Source organism: Carassius auratus, chromosome 13 (genome assembly GCF_003368295.1).
Source record: "Carassius auratus strain Wakin chromosome 13, ASM336829v1, whole genome shotgun sequence".
NCBI lineage: Eukaryota > Metazoa > Chordata > Actinopteri > Cypriniformes > Cyprinidae > Carassius > Carassius auratus.
Window position 1 is genome coordinate 10,975,432 of NC_039255.1, and position 13,854 is coordinate 10,989,285.

The following is a 13,854-nucleotide window of genomic DNA, read 5'->3' on the forward strand; positions in this document are numbered from 1 at the left end:
ATTGTATTCACCAAGGCTAAATTAATTTGGTCAAAAATATGGAAATACTGTGAAATATTATTACAATTTTAAATAATGGTTTTCTAATTTTAATATAGTTTAAAATATAATACTTAATATTGCTTAATAACTGCTTAATATTTTGTGGAAACCATGATGCATTTTTAAGGATTCTTGGCTGAAAAGAAAATGTAAAAGTGTTTACTTGAAATAGAAATAGTTTGCAAAATAATTAAATTTGTTAGGAAAAGTAATTTGTTTGTCATTGTATTGCCTTCATCCATTTCACCCAGATTTCATCTGTAAACATGAACATGGGAGTATCTCTGGTGGAATAAGGCAATACAAGACTTTATTTTAAAATGTAATTGTTTTTTTCTAATAATCCATAAAATAGCAAATTGTGTCATTAAGGAATTAGCATGAGCTAAGAAGTCTACACATGGTGTTTATGAAAGAGAACATGCAGGTTAATTGCTATGTAAACTGACAACCAATTTTAGCTTCAATTAGAGCAACTGAAAAAGTTAAGTAAAAAAAAAATAATAATAATAATAGCAATAGTAGCTTTCTCTTCTGAACAAGTCATTCCAGGTCCCAAAACAGTGTCCTCAAGATAAAATGAATGCTAATCAGAGTCCATTAGTAGCAAGGTAGCAAGTATCAGGGCCTTGCACAGGAGCAGACGAATCAACATTTGAGGTGAGAGTCTGAAGTCAGACAAAGACTGGATGGGGCAGTGGAGTGTGTGTGTGTGTGTAGGGGGCGGGGGTCAAGCTCACGGGTTACAGATCAAGAATCAGGAATCATTTATGGCTGCTGTGAATACTGTTTTTTCCCCCTTCAATATGGCCGCTTCTGTCTCTTTGATATGAGATTGTAAATGGAATTCAGAACAGAAGAGCAACCCACTGGAGTGAAATGAGAACAATGCAGGGAGCCAGAGTGCCCATTACCTTCGCAATGGGAGAGGGGCCTTTTTTTGAGCCGTCTCACAGTTAAGGATGGGACCGCTAGCCATATGACACCATTTAGGGAATTTCAGAGCTAGCGTTCACATTGCAACATCAGCTGTGAAAGTCATGCAGTCACCGTGTAGTTCTTCAAAGCTGCACAGAAAAAACAGTGTAAAAAACCCAGGTGCCTAAAACTGTAAAAAGCAATCTCAGAAATAGGACAAGGGCCACTGGATACGGTTAGGATCAGGCCTGCAAAAAGATAGACGAAAGTCAGCCTTGGCATTTCGCTCTGGCCAGAATATCCCACTAACAGACCTTCAGATAACGTTACTTGGAAAAAATGACGGCAAAAGGGAGGGAGGGTTATGGAACAGACGAGAAGGGAGGTTAAAAAGAAAGAAATACAAATCAGAGCCTGAGCAAATGGTGGCGGGAAAAAGAGAGAAGGGTTATATTTTCTTACAAGGTTCTTTTGTTTTATACACAAGTGTGATTCTGCATTGGGCTGGAACAATGCAGCCCCTAACACCTGAGTGTCAGAGGCGACCATATGCACACTCTTTCGACATCTTTCTCTTTTCTTTGTCCCTCACCCCATGTCTCAGACCCGTTGCTCACTGCAGCGTCTCCTCTCTTGCTCCTTGTCCTTTAGATACCTCAAGCGTGAAGCTGGAACAATTACATTTGCAACACAAGGGCTTCCCATCTATTCCTTCAGGTTTCCAAATTAAAACACACTTGTGCAATCACTATTTTGAAACCCTCTCGGTCTATGGTTTCAGCTCCTGACTGTTGTAGGAGTGAAATCAGAACACACTCTCAATTAAAGGACATGTGCTGCTTTTTCTAATTGGTGGAGCTCGAACATAGGAGACAGATAATCTCCTATGATACAGAGAGGAAATTACATTTTTAACATTAGTAAGCAGGTCCAAAAATATAAGCTTTACTATGTTATTCAAAATCCAATTGGGGAAGTCATGGCTTAGTGGTTAGAGAGTTTGACTCCTAACCCTAAGGTTGTGGGTTCGAGTCTCTGGCCAGCAATACCACGACTTAGGTGCCCTTGAGCAAGGCACTGAGCCCCAAACTGCTCCCCAGGCGCCGCAGCATAAATGGCTGCCCACTGCTCTGGGTGTGTGTTCATGGTGTGTGTGTGCACTTTGGATGGGTTAAATGCAGAGCACGAATTCTGAGTATGGGTCACCGTACTTAGCCGTATGTAACGTCACTTTCACTTTCAGTAACGGAAGTGGAAATTCTTTCTTACAATGGGGTTGTGCTTCCACATGTCCAGAGAAGCACATAGAAATATGTTTTACATGTCTGCTTAATTGTTAGTTCAGAGGTTTTCATACTGCAGAAATGATAAATATTTATATTATAATAAATCTGAGGCCCGGTTTCATAGACAGGGTTTAGCCTCAGCCAGGATTAGGCCAAAGTTCAATCAGGACATTTAACAAATTTTTATAAAGATGACTTTTTTGAAAACTTTTATGTTTTCATTTTTCATGTTTTTGTCTCTTATGCCCACCAAGACTGTATCTGTTTCACAAAAAATAAAGCAAAAACTGTAATATACAGTTATATACATTATAAAATGTAATTTATTCCTGTGATGGCAAAGCAGACTTTTCATTACTCCATCATTACTAAAGCCTTTAGTGTCACTTGAACTTTAAGAAATCATTCTAAATATGCTGACTTGGTGTTGATTTGGTTATTATTATCATTGTTGAACAATATTTTTCAAAAACATATTTTTTTTTTGTTCAGGATTCTTTGATAAATAGAAAGTTCCAGGGAGCAGCATTTATCTGAAATAGGAATCTTTGGTAACATTATAAATCTCTTTACTATCACTGTTGGTCAATTAATGCATCCTTGCTAAATACTAACATTAATGGTATTTGTATTTGCTAGACATTCACAAATATTTCCATTTTTACAGTATAAATAGATCTTTACACATGAAAATGTAGTTGCATATATATTTTAGGAACGAGTTCGGTGCAAAGGCATCAAACAGTAAACCCCAGGTTTAGTTGACGCCTTTATTTCAAATCAATTTCATCAACTTCTCCAACTGTCAATGTGTGTAAAGAAGTTTGGTCCATTATCTGGGTCCAGCAGTCTGTTTCAGAGGCCTGCTATTTCAGCCATCAAATTGGAGAATTAATGATGTGGATAATCGTCTCTTATTTTGAAATCTAAATTCTTTGCTGTGGAGACGGGGCAGCGGGGATTAATGACTCGGCTGAGTGACTAAAACTGCGTTGAACCATTGCATCTGCTCAAGTAGCAGTGGCTTTCTTCCTCTACACGCTGGCCTTGTCGTGACAAAAGATGAGAACGTGTCCTTTAGTGTTTCCATTCTTTTGGCAGTGCTGTGAAGGTGCGTTTGACGGATCAGGGGCAGGTGGAGACTCTGCGCTAGTGTTACAGCTTCATGTGCCTGCGTGTCATTAAACGTGTGGGAGTATACATGGCCGAGCAATCAAAGGCAGCAGGAGCAAAGGCAACCCCGCTTCACCATAATATCCTGCACGTTTTTTTCCTCTCTCCCTCTTCGCCTGTCTCACTCCATCCCACACTTGTTTAAACAGCTCATCACATCGGGAAACTTCCCAGATGTATTAAGGGAGAAACGGTTAACCAGTTGTAGACGGAAACAGCTTTCTAAAGTTCAAAACCCTGTAACGATTTATCAACTGGACGGTTCAACACATTTCTTTAAAAAGGCAAGAAACACAAAGAAACATTCAATGATGAATCGCCAACTGTCCTGGTGAGAGTTAAGAAGCAGGAAACTCATTAAATTGTACATTTGAAAATTTTTGAACTACAAAAAAGGTTATTTTTCAGCCCATGAGAGGACAAAACTCTGCTTTCTAAGCCTTTAGGGGTGTAACGGTACGCACAAATCACAGTTCGGTACGTACCTCGGTTTTTAAAGTCACGGTTCGGTTCATTTTCGGTACAGTAAGGGAACCGGGCTGGGATCACATTCTTCTCCATCTGCATCTCAGAGGTGTGAACTAATTGACTTCAAAGCAATGGCATGGCAGTAAATTGAAGAGTATGTATTAAAAAGGGCCTGGCCACCTGCTTTGGGTTGCCCTGTCTATGACCACTTCACCTCACGAGCCGTAACGATGCCGCCACCCCCACCTCGCTCTTTTAAACCCACTGATACATTCATTATTTGAAAGCTCTCAAATTCTCTTTGATGAAAGCTAAGGTTGGTGTTCAGGTCTGTTAGTGATTCATATAGTGAGAGGAACAGAGGAAATCAGTAAGTATGAAGTATGTGGCAGAATCAAACACACACTGTCTAACCAGTGAGATGGCCTGAAACTGGAAGAGCATCATGGATACAGTAGAAGGAAATCCACTGTTCAAAGATCTGACACTGCGAGGGAAACTAACAATTTGACAGAAAAGCTGAATTGAATTATCAATATTTTGCATTTTGAGAATCTAGAGCAAGATGAGTGTTTTTGTATTTGACCTAGGAATCGTGCAGAATAATATATATCTCCTATTTCTGTTTCATAATGTTTCTTGTTTGAAATTATAAAAAAAAAAATTAAAAAAACTCTGTTTATTTCCAGGTTTAAATTAGATTTTATAACCCAGATTTTAAATTGGTCTCAGGCCGCTGTATATTTGGGGTGTAACGGTACGTGTATTTGTACCGAATGCAATAATTTGTATGCGGAACATAAGTAAATTTTCGTGTTTCCAAACGAACATATTAAGTGCCGGAAGTCTCCACGTTCATCGCAGGCGGCAAGGAAGTTGACGGGTCGAAGTGTATCATCTTGTAGCAGAACTTCACTTGCGTTAGCATCCCATTGACTCCCATTCATTTTGGCGTCACTTTGACAGTGAATAACTTTACATCTGAGGCGTTTAAAGACTCCATTTGTCCATTATTTATTCCTAAAGATACATGACAATGTATAAAAGGCTCCATTACCTTCTATATTACATTATGGCTCCGTAGAAACAGTTTTTGTAAAAATAGGCTAAAGATTGGATCATAACCACTCGACTCTCTGACGCACAGTAGAGAAATTAACATACAGACAGGAGGAGAACTGGCGTACTGGAGTTACATTTCAAAATACTATACAAAATAATTAATCAGAATACTTACTCCTGCTCTCTCACGCCAAAGTGCTAAAAATAGCTAAAAATGGGCTTCACTTGTCTCAGTTGAGTTCCAATGGGGTCGCTGTGTCCATTTCTTTTACTGTCTATGGTTCATTGCAAATGGCCGGTGACACACTGGCTGCATGGCGTGAGCGTGCGTTTCTGCTGCGTGTCAGTTGCGTGACAGCTGTTTCACATTTTCTGTGTCTTTTACACACCAGAATCATGACTGACGCCGCGCTGGCGCGCTGATGCTACTATAGGTGACATAGAGGGAGACCGCCGACAGACCAGGATCTTGTCTTCATGACAATAATATATATACTTCACGTTGAGCATAAATATAAAGCCTACTTATAAAGGACACCATCAACAGAATTGACGGCAAAATAGACTATGTTTGACAGGTGCAATATGCCAGTGTGTCACCGGCCTAAGGTTTTCAAAAGGCATCACGCGAGTGTGAACATCACTACAATTAGGAAAAAAAAAACATTGTAATACAAACGCAGCTCCTGTCGGCATTTAAAAAGACCTTTGCTCTTAATTCCGATCGGTCCAACGCAATAACGAATTTTAAATTTAAATATGAGCAGTCCTACAAGTGGTTGATTGGTAATGCTGCACTGTAATCATAGTTATTTATTTATATTTTTCATTATATTTTATTATATGATATTGGTTTGAGACAGAGTATTTTATTAAAAAGAGAACTTTGCAGCAGTATTTTATTTCTTATTCTTTTTTTTATTTTAAATATATATATATATATATATATATATATATATATATATATATATATATATATATATATATATATATATATATATATATATTATTAAAAAGTATTTAAAAAAAAAAGTGTAAACAAATTGTTAAAAACAGTTTATTAATAAACAACCTGCCGTTTAATGTTTGCATTTCTTTCCCTTACTGTACCGAAAATGAACCGAACCGTGACTTTAAAAACCGAGGTACGTACCGAACTGTGATTTGTGCGTACCGTTACACCCCTACTGTCATACAGTAACAGAAAGTTTCTATAATGAAAATACAATTACGAAAATTCTGTCATAATTTACATGTCCTTCCAAACCCGTATGACTTCCTTTTGTGAAACATAAAATAAGACATTTTAAGAAAATGTCTGTTTGGTTTCCAACATTTGTGCTCAACAGAAGCAAGAAAGTCATTCAGATTTGGAACAACATGACTTTATTTAATATTGAAAATCAGGGACTGACAGCACTAAATAAATCAAACACTGGAAGAAAGGTCTTTTGTAGACTACATTCTAAGCATTACTAAGACTCTTAACAATAAAGACTGAATTATTAGTACAGACTTACCACTGAGATGGACTGATGGCCACCGACCACACTCTGTCATATGTGGGGATTGTATGTAAGCATTGTCCAAATCTATCAGGACCCAGAGCCCAAATCTAAAATTATATTACAAACAGTACAAAAATCACAAGTTATTTAGACATTAACTTACTGCAGTTATTTTGAACATTCTGTTCATCAGAAAATCTAATTAAATCCAAAAAAATAAAAAGAATAATAAAATTCAGCTTTGGCATCACAGTAATAAATTACATTTGAAAATATATAGCAATGGAAATAAATTATTATATTAAATTGTAACAACATGTTATAATATTACTGTTTTGTTTGTTTGTTTATCACATAAATGCAGCCTTGGTGAGAATGAGAGACTTTTCACATAAAAAACAACAAAATAAAACTGAAAAAAAAAAAAAACGACCCCAAACCTTTTGAACAGTAGTGTATTTTAAATAACAAGAGAAGTAAATGTTTAGAGTGAACCAGAAAAATGTATTGCTTCTTCAGGAAGTAAATGCCACTTTCAAAATCCACTGGTTTCTTTTCACTCACTGTGTGGAATTTAATGCAAGACACTTACTTCAATAAAAGCAAGAGAAGAACATACAGTGCACAGTCTCACCTTGGCGGTCTTGTCTCTGGAGCCACTGACTATCACACCCCCTTTACAGTCAATGCAGTTCACCTCCTGATTATGACCATAATACTCCACAGAGTAATCACTTCCTCTGTCATGAACAATTATTTTACCATCACTGGAAAAACATACAAACAGAGTAATGATTGCTAGCAATACAACATACTTTTTTTATTATTATTATTAAAGAAGGGCATTATAGCAAATAAACATCAATGATGTATAATAAAAAATATTTTATTTTCTTCTTTTCTATGACTGTTTGTAAGTTGTCTGTGAGCTTTCTGAAAGGCGCCTATAAATAAAATGCCTTGTTGTTACTATTATTATTATTATTATTAGTGTTATGTGTTTTAATGCAAACTATCCCAAACAATCAAACCCCAAAGTGTGGAATCACTGCATGGCTGAACTACTGAAGTTAATATTTTACTATGTTTAAATTTAGGAAATACCTAATGGCCCAATAACTAAAAAGAAGGAAAACTAGCACATTCCTGTTTCACCATTCAGTGAATGTGTGAATTCTAGTGGCTGATAGACTTTGTGCGCTAATGGAAATTACATCAATTTCTCACGTAAAAAATAAATAAAAATATACGTATTTTATCTTATTATAATAATCAACACGGCAACCATATTATAAGATTTGAAGATGTGATTCCTGATCAAATCTGTTCATGTCTGCTGAGTTGATAATTATAATTTCAAAGACTGAATGACTATAAAAATCGGATTTACCCTCCTGCACTGATAAGGTGTGTGTCTGTCAGAGTGAATCTGCACACATCTTCTTGGTGTCCGGAGAACAGGGCCACTGATGTTTGCTGCCTGAGAGAGATACAGCACATCACAGTCCAGCTGTATCCATGGCAACAAGCTGTGGGCGAACATTCGAGGAATGGAAATTACTCCTACACGTTTATTCTGTAGTTCAATCTGTATCTTGGGGCTTAAGGTGACGAGGAGGCTAATAAAAAAAAACACAATAATGTCTTGTCCATATTGGCAAGGTCAACTACACACCCCAATCAGAGGATAAATGTATGAAAAATATGTATTTTGGGGTAGGACAATGAAAGTACGACATCTTCCAACTTACTTTTAAATTCCTTTTTTTCCTTTCGAGGTACAGGATCACATTATAACCATATTATTTGACTTGTTCAAGCAATTGTAGTTTTGCATCTGCATATAGCTACAATAGTTGTTTTAAGGACAATTCAAGTAATTTATGCTTCTGATTTTGATACAGCCAAACTAAATTAAGTGTATATAAAGGACTTATATATAAAAAATATAAAATAATAACTCACTTAATTTTCCATTTTAAAAGGACTTCTTTACGACAGACTCCATGAATCCAGTTGTGGGACACCCTCACTCTGTTCTTAAGAGGAATAGAAGGACACCTGAAAAAAATAGAAAATGATCAGGGGACTGATGATTGAGATTATTTGAGTTTACTTTAGATAAATGGCAAAATAAAGTAAATGCTGTACTCATGCCCCCTTTCAAAGCAGACTCCGAAATTACATGCTCTTTATAGGTCTTTCAGTAAAGACAGTGAAGTATATATAACAGATATACACAGTTACTTTAAGCATATCAATTCTATTATAATATTCAATTATAATAGAATTATAATAATCAATTCAATTATAATAATCTTAAAACTTGGCTGGTTTAATCTTATGATTCAAATGTTCATGACTTGGCATTTCCCAAAAAAATGCCACAGCACCACACAACTTTTACTTTTTTTTCTCAACAAATTCAGTAAAAGGTGGTAAACTTTCTGCTTAACATTTAGAAAATGTTGACCCACAACCTCAGGCAGTCCAACTAAATAAAAAAATCATTTTTTATGTATTTGCTGTGGGGTTTGAAATCTTTTCAACCCTGCCATTAACGTTTGGGAACCTATTTTTTTCAATAACTAATAAAAAGACCGGTTTGCTGAATGCTTGAGCTTTGAGCTTAATAAATAAATCCAACATTAAAATTTCTGTGACAATGTATTATTATTTTATTTGTATTTATATATTTATATTTTTGGGTCAGTGGAAGTGGAACATTTTAACATTTTATCAGAATATTTTGTAATTATAAAAGAAGAGAAATCGATATCACAAAGTTTGTATTCGTGGAAAGTGACTAAAGTGCTAGTTGAGTTTGGTCCAATCTAAACAATTATACGATGAAAAAAAAAAAACTGACTACAATCCAACATCCTATTCATCTGCTTATAGATATTAGTCCTACTTTTCCAATTTATTGTCCTGAGGTCCCGCTCACGCGCTGGTTGCACCTGTAAACAAAATCCACGTTACTATCAGCGTAAGAACGGAACTTAATTTCAACGTACGCAGTTTTCATTACGTCACGACTGCTGTGAATACGCGCCGCCTTATGCAATCTAGGTTAGTTTTGTTGTTCTGTGCGTAGGCCGAGAACGATTAGCTAGCAACACAGCTAGTGTATCACAAAATCCTTACAAGTCTATTCCTTGTCGTGTCAAGCCAGTGTTGATAATGTCTTTAGCTATTTTCCTCCAAACAACGTCTCTGGAGATGAACATGTAGCTTCTCTTGCACGCGTGAGAGAGGCGGCACAGCGATCTGGGATCCAGGTAGGAGAGGACGAGAAATAGCACATCTTCGGGTAACTGAAACAGAAACATCGCGGCCTCTTCTCCAAATCAGCGCCTCTTTTCTTTGTCACGCTCTGTCTGCCTCCACTAATATGAAGGGTAATTCTGAGAGGACACTCGTGGGTTTGACTGAAGAATTCGCAGAAGCCCATGTTTTTCTCAAAGCGTGTTGTCACAGTAAGCGAAGGAAGCCATCACAACCTGTGAGTCACGTGATCCACCGTGCGCGCAGTGTAGTGAATGACCAGAGCCAGGGACTTCATCCGGTTTTCTCTGGTGCCTTTCATTCAGTCTGTATTAACAGTTGCTGGAGCTTCTACGTTTTTTCCCGTTACTGTTGATGATTTTGTGTGTGTGTGTGTATGTATATATATATATATATATATATATATATATATATATATACACACACACACATACACAATTTTTTTTTTATTTATTAAAATTGACATATGCTTGATAACAATTAAGAAAAGCTTACTTGATAAATACTTTAAAAAAATACAAACATGCTGAAAAGGAAGGAAAGAAGAAAAATCTTCCTTTTTTCCGAATGCAAATTCAATATGCTTAATATTTGGGATGCATATGGACATTACATTGTAAAGAATTTATATAAAAGTATAATTTGGCAGTTTTTAGGGTTAATTTAAAGGCATTGAGGACCTTTTCAGTGACCCCATTTCTAATTACAAAAAAATAATAATTTTGTATGCACTTTTCACATTTTTGTGAATATTGTATTTACCATGCACGTTCACAATAAGTTAACAAAGAGCATATAAAATCTTTCTTAAAGTGGGCTTGTCAGTGATGAGCATGATAAGGATGATCACATCATGGAAATGTTAGTTTCATTGCTAATTGTTTCTTTTTTTAGTAAAAAACAAAACAAAAAATGTTTGGTTTCAGTATAAACACAGTGTTATCTATCTCATGAGATTACTGCAATAAAAATGAAAGAGATATCAAAATGACCAAATATAGTCGGACTAGTCATTAAAAAATCTGCTCAAGCCTCTCCTTAATAAGTTGCATGCACAGAAAAAAAAAACATTGAAAATTAATTTGTATTATAAAAAAAAGAGTGCTAGAGAAATGTTGTTTTATTTATTTAGTGGTCAAATCCATTTTATGCCTTTATGAACTTACATTGAGGAAACAACATAAAATAATGAATGGCTTTTTAAAATGTGTTTAATGCATACATTACTATGACTTATTTGGAAGTAATTGCTTTATCTCATAGATTTGTGAAACTATTTATCATGACAACTAAAAGGCATGCAATAAAAGCATTTCACAGTCCAGACACAGAATTGAGGTTTATTATTATTCGTCTTCTCCTCTCATCTCTTGTGCCTCTATAGACGTTATTTCTCTGAAGACATGCTCAGTTGCTTGTGGAATGCAATTTTGTTCCTTTCTTCCCTTGGCCTGTCCTCCAATCACTCAGCTTGTCCACCCCTCACTCTAAGGCACATTCAATTGCCTTGATGTTTTTTCTTCTTCTTCCTCTTCTTTTTGAATGGCAAGTGTCTTGTAATTGACAGAGGACCCCATCTCATGTAAGCATTCACTGCTTGTCATTCTACAACATGTTTTTTATATTAGCGCCACAATGGGACCATTTGATCCTAGGTTATGGTATGTGATTGTCAGTAATGCGACTACTTGGTGGCTGCTTTTGTTTGAACCAAAGTGGTGGCCTGACCTCAGCCCATTCAGTGCGGTGACCAAGTTACACAGGCCTCTGTATACTTTTACTTTTCCCTATCTCCTTTACTGAGACGAGTTTAGTTTTCAATACACTGTCACAGATATTACCTCTGTAACAGCCTCATCCTCTCCCTCTGTTGCTATAGAAATCATGGTTCACAGACTACATTCCTAATGTTTTCCCTGTTTTACTAACAGATATTCTCTTTTGCAAGTTTGGTATAAACTCTTCAAATGTGTCAGATAATGACACTTTTGACAATTATAAATGAGTGTATTTTTAAGATGTTTAAAACATCAAGCAGGAAATGGAAATCAAGGAGATATCAGATTTCTTTTTTTTTTTTTTGCTTGGCAATGACAGTTTGTCAGTGTACATTCTGAAGTTATTGCTTTGTGTATTGCGGTCTAAGTTAAGATTCTAAAGTTTGAGGCTGGTAGGATTTTTTAAGTGTTTTTGAAAAATTCTCACCATGGCTGCATTTATTTAATAAAAAATACAGTAAAAACAATAATATTGTAAAAATGTTATTACCATTTAACTCTTTTTTTATGTCGTATTTTAAAATGTAATTTTCGTTTTGTAACTTTTGACTGATTAAATGCATCCTTGCAGAATAAAAGTATTCATTTCTTCCAAAACCTTTTCAATGGTATATTTTCCCCCCAAAATGAAAATTCTGTCATTATTTTTTCCATTCTAAATATTTTCATTGTTTCAAATGAAAGTTTGTAAGTATCAGGTGCTATAATGCAAACAGAACAACAAAATCAAAATTTAAGTCATATTCATAGAAAAGCTCTGTTTGGTATATTCATAAGAGAGATGTTTGATTCGATTTGAGTCCCTCTTTTGAGTTGGATCTTTTCAGTGAATCGCTGATCCTGTTAAAAACAATCCTAGTGATTCATTCACAACTCAGACTGGTCCAGTTCTCGAGTTAAACTCTTTGACTCAATGATCAAGTCACAGCAATTCTCAAGTTAACAGCTCACTGGAGGGGAAGATTATCAGTTAATAATGACTTAAATTTCTGTCTGTTTCTCATATGAAGCTATCCTATGACTTGGAATATGGTGCACTAGTCATACAGACTCGTATAATGACATTTTCTTCTCCCTTTAGATGCTTGACAAATGTGGTCACTTTAAACTGGTTTGCCTAAAATAATAAAATTAATTAAAGCTGCAAGCAGCGATGAACGGGCCCTCGCACCCGGGCTCACCGACAGCGAGTGGCTTTAGTTAATAGGTGAACGGTGAGAAATATGCGTTTAAACTCATAAATATAAGTAGAATATATCAATGTTTATTCCATATATGTGCCAATCTTCCTGTTTGCAGCAGGTGGCGCTATCATTATAATGGAATATTGGCCTTCAGATGTGTTCAGGGCAGGACTTTTATCGAACATGTGAGGTTTGGGGAGGATTGGACATTTTATGCCTGAGTTACAACAACATCCTACTTCATGGCGAAACATCGAAATTTGTCAGGCCGCCATGGACACGCCCTTTAACGAAACCTCAAGATCTTCGCAATTTAAGATCGCAAAAGGCTTTAGATTACACTGACCAAGTTTGGTGTTGATCTGAATAAATATCTAGGAGGAGTTCGTTAAAGTACAACCCCTGAAAATGGCCAAAACAACACTAATTTTGCAGAGAAAATTCGAAATAACTGACTTCCTGTTGGGATTCGGATTTCGTACCAAGAGACTTTTTCGTAGATATTGGTGTGTTACATGTGTGTACCGATTTTTGTACATGTACTTGAAACATAGCTTGAGGCATACTCCGTTTAAAGTGTATACGCACTCCGTTGAAAGTGTATAGGTGGCGCTATCGAGCCATTTTGCCACACTCGATGGAATATTGGCCTTCAGATCTGTTCAGGCCAGGACCCTTATCACACAAGTGAAGTTTGGGCAAGATCGGACATTTTATGCCTGAGTTATAACATCTTTTATTCCCATGGCGAGACATCGAACTTCATCACGGCGCCATGAACACACCTTTTAACAAAAACTCAAGATCTTCACAACTAAACATCACACAGGTATTTAGATTAGACTGACCACAAAAAAGACATTGATGTCATAAAATGTCTAGGAGTAGTTTGTCGCAGTGTAAAATATGTAACTTCCTGTTGCCAATAGGTGGCGCTATGACTATAACTGAATATTGGCATGTAGATCTGTTCAGGTCAAGAGTCTTATCCAACATGTGAAGTTTGGGGCAGATTGGACATTGTATGTCTGAGTTACAGCAACTTCCTTTTTCATGGCGAAACATCGAAATTTGTCAGGCCGCCATGGACCCGCCCTTTAACGAAACCTCAAGTCCTTCGCAATTTATTATCGCAAAGGGCTTTAGA

At 36.2% G+C, this 13,854-nt stretch overlaps 1 pseudogene; it reads right to left on the minus strand.

Moving 5' to 3' along the window:
* LOC113112634 (F-box/WD repeat-containing protein 4-like) overlaps positions 1-10,027 on the minus strand; it is a 32,039-nt pseudogene extending 22,012 nt beyond the window's left edge.
* Between the last annotated feature and the right edge of the window lie 3,827 nt (positions 10,028-13,854).